The 2,924-nt window shown below is 45.2% G+C and overlaps 9 non-coding genes across 9 annotated transcripts; all 9 read left to right on the top strand.

Annotated features, from left to right (window-relative positions):
- The first annotated feature begins 1,043 nt into the window (after positions 1-1,043).
- On the top strand, positions 1,044-1,116 carry Pmar_PMAR027815. Its single transcript has one exon. It is a non-coding gene; the product is annotated as a tRNA-Thr (tRNA).
- A 146-nt stretch (positions 1,117-1,262) lies between these two features.
- Pmar_PMAR027814 lies at positions 1,263-1,335 on the top strand. Its single transcript has one exon. It is a non-coding gene; the product is annotated as a tRNA-Thr (tRNA).
- A 148-nt stretch (positions 1,336-1,483) lies between these two features.
- Positions 1,484-1,556, top strand: Pmar_PMAR027813. The gene has a single exon. It is a non-coding gene; the product is annotated as a tRNA-Thr (tRNA).
- Positions 1,557-1,702: 146 nt separating this feature from the next.
- On the top strand, positions 1,703-1,775 carry Pmar_PMAR027812. Its single transcript has one exon. It is a non-coding gene; the product is annotated as a tRNA-Thr (tRNA).
- Positions 1,776-1,921: 146 nt separating this feature from the next.
- Pmar_PMAR027811 lies at positions 1,922-1,994 on the top strand. Its single transcript has one exon. It is a non-coding gene; the product is annotated as a tRNA-Thr (tRNA).
- Positions 1,995-2,140: 146 nt separating this feature from the next.
- On the top strand, positions 2,141-2,213 carry Pmar_PMAR027810. The gene has a single exon. It is a non-coding gene; the product is annotated as a tRNA-Thr (tRNA).
- A 146-nt stretch (positions 2,214-2,359) lies between these two features.
- Positions 2,360-2,432, top strand: Pmar_PMAR027809. Its single transcript has one exon. It is a non-coding gene; the product is annotated as a tRNA-Thr (tRNA).
- Positions 2,433-2,578: 146 nt separating this feature from the next.
- Positions 2,579-2,651, top strand: Pmar_PMAR027808. Its single transcript has one exon. It is a non-coding gene; the product is annotated as a tRNA-Thr (tRNA).
- A 146-nt stretch (positions 2,652-2,797) lies between these two features.
- Positions 2,798-2,870, top strand: Pmar_PMAR027807. Its single transcript has one exon. It is a non-coding gene; the product is annotated as a tRNA-Thr (tRNA).
- The last annotated feature ends 54 nt before the right edge of the window (positions 2,871-2,924 follow it).

Here is a 2,924-nt window from a genome sequence, read left to right as displayed (position 1 = left end):
TCGGCATCATTATCCAATAGAGCACCCATAGCGACAGCACAAGCAACTACCATTTCTCCCACACTCGGCATCATCACCGCTGCTTCAACGTTCTCAAAGAGTTACCGAGAAAAGTGGTGAGCTAATGTCTCAACTATGGTCCCAGACAGATCTGGAGCAGTTGAAAACGTCGACATCAACAACGGTTCATCCTAATTTTAAAACAAAAGAAAAGGAACCTAAAGACAAAGGATAAACAAAATACGAGGGCAATTCAAGCATAACGCCACTCAGAGGCGGCTGGAACTCGAAATCGCCATGAAGATGAATCAAACAGAATAAACGAGCAGTAATGCGAAAGAATAATAACACTTATGATAAACATGTATGTGATTAAGAGTCATCACGATTACTTAGTACGCGAAAAGATAGTAGTTTACACAAATCTAGCGTCGCACCACCCGAATCGACCGACTCGACAATGGTACCCTTTATCCACCACACAACACATTTACCCCTAATTAGGGATCGACCATCCAACCACACATGGATTCCGACAACTGTCGACCGCATACTCGTTCAACACCGAGCAAACTCCCCCAACACGGGGACACATCCATTAGTGCACCAAACAGGTGACTAACCAACCATTACCGCAACACAAGGCAACTTCAAATGAACAGTAAACAGAACATACATGTGCATAACTTACCATACATATGTATATCGGACCAATACCATAATCGGACCCATTCAGTTGGACTGAAATAACAAGGGTTCAGAGACGTAACAAAACGAGAAGCAAACCGACAAGGCAATAACAAATTGTACAAGGAAACAGAGAGGAGACAATCGAATGCTCAGATGTTAGCCTCAACAATTAAACATTATAGTTGAGTTTCCAGGAACACCACGAGGAGGTCTCTGAGCCCGTTCCCATCTAACGGTAAATCTCAATACATTCGTCCTTGAACTAGCCCCATAAATGGACCTTCATTGAATTGTGGTATGCGTTTCATTGTGGAATTCTATGGCATGGTTAGACTCCACACTCGAGGGATCGTGCCTTCTTAGCTTAGTTGGTAGAGCACCCGCTTAGTAAGCGGGAGGTCGTCGGTTCAACTCCGGCAGAAGGCCAGCTCTGAGTCCGTTTGTCGAAAACCGACTGCATTTCGTAATTTTTCACTGAAATTTAGTACCAAATTGTTGCACCACTTGAATTGTGGTATGCGTTTCATTGTGGAATTCTATGGCATGGTTAGACTCCACACTCGAGGGAACGTGCCTTCTTAGCTTAGTTGGTAGAGCACCCGCTTAGTAAGCGGGAGGTCGTCGGTTCAACTCCGGCAGAAGGCTAGCTCTGAGTCCGTTTGTCGAAAACCGACTGCATTTCGTAATTTTTCACTGAAATTTAGTACCAAATTGTTGCACCACTTGAATTGTGGTATGCGTTTCATTGTGGAATTCTATGGCATGGTTAGACTCCACACTTGCGAGGGAACGTGCCTTCTTAGCTTAGTTGGTAGAGCACCCGCTTAGTAAGCGGGAGGTCGTCGGTTCAACTCCGGCAGAAGGCTAGCTCTGAGTTCGTTTGTCGGAAACCGACTGCATTTCGTAATTTTTCACTGAAATTTAGTACCAAATTGTTGCACCACTTGAATTGTGGTATGCGTTTCATTGAGAAATTTCACGACATGGTTAGACTTTAGACTTGCAAGACCGTGCCTTCTTAGCTTAGTTGGTAGAGCACCCGCTTAGTAAGCGGGAGGTCGTCGGTTCAACTCCGGCAGAAGGCTTGCTCTGAGTTCGTTTGTCGGAAACCGACTGCATTTCGTAATTTTTCACTGAAATTTAGTACCAAATTGTTGCACCACTTGAATTGTGGTATGCGTTTCATTGTGGAATTCTATGGCATGGTTAGACTCCACACTCGAGGGAACGTGCCTTCTTAGCTTAATTGGTAGAGCACTCGCTTAGTAAGCGGGAGGTCGTCGGTTCAACTCCGGCAGAAGGCTAGCTCTGAGTTCGTTTGTCGGAAACCGACTGCATTTCCTAATTTTTCACTGAAATTTAGTACCAAATTGTTGCACCACTTGAATTGTGGTATGCGTTTCATTGTGGAATTCTATGGCATGGTTAGACTCCACACTCGAGGGAACGTGCCTTCTTAGCCTAGTTGGTAGAGCACCCGCTTAGTAAGCGGGAGGTCGTCGGTCCAACTCCGGCAGAAAGCTAGCTCTGAGTCCGTTTGTCGAAAACCGACTGAATTTCGTAATTTTTCACTGAAATTTAGTACCAAATTGTTGCACCACTTGAATTGGGGTATGCGTTTCATTGTGAAATTCTATGGCATGGTTAGATTCGACACTGGAGGGAACGTGCCTTCTTAGCTTAGTTGGTAGAGCACCCGCTTAGTAAGCGGGAGGTCGTCGGTTCAACTCCGGCAGAAGGCTAGTTCTGAGTCCGTTTGTCGGAAACCGACTGCATTTCGTAATTTTTCACTGAAATTTAGTACCAAATTGTTGCAGCACTTGAATTGGGGTATGCGTTTCATTGTGAAATTCTACGGCATGGTTAGACTCCACACTCGAGGGAACGTGCCTTCTTAGCTTAGTTGGTAGAGCACCCGCTTAGTAAGCGGGAGGTCGTCGGTTCAACTCCGGCAGAAGGCTAGCTCTGAGTCCGTTTGTCGGAAACCGACTGCATTTCGTAATTTTTCACTGAAATTTAGTACCAAATTGTTGCACCACTTGAATTGTGGTATGCGTTTCATTGTGAAATTCTATGGCATGGTTAGACTTTAGACTTGCAAGACCGTGCCTTCTTAGCTTAGTTGATAGAGCACCCGCTTAGTAAGCGGGAGGCCGTCGGTTCAACTCCAGCAGAAGCTTGCTCTGAGTTCGTTTGTCGGAAACCGACTGCATTTCGTAATTTTTCACTGAAAT

This window comes from Perkinsus marinus, assembly GCF_000006405.1.
Source record: "Perkinsus marinus ATCC 50983 genomic scaffold scf_1104296940124, whole genome shotgun sequence".
In the NCBI taxonomy this organism is placed as follows: domain Eukaryota; phylum Perkinsozoa; order Perkinsida; family Perkinsidae; genus Perkinsus; species Perkinsus marinus.
Note: the sequence above shows the minus strand (reverse complement) of the source record. Positions and strands in the feature narration are given on the sequence as shown.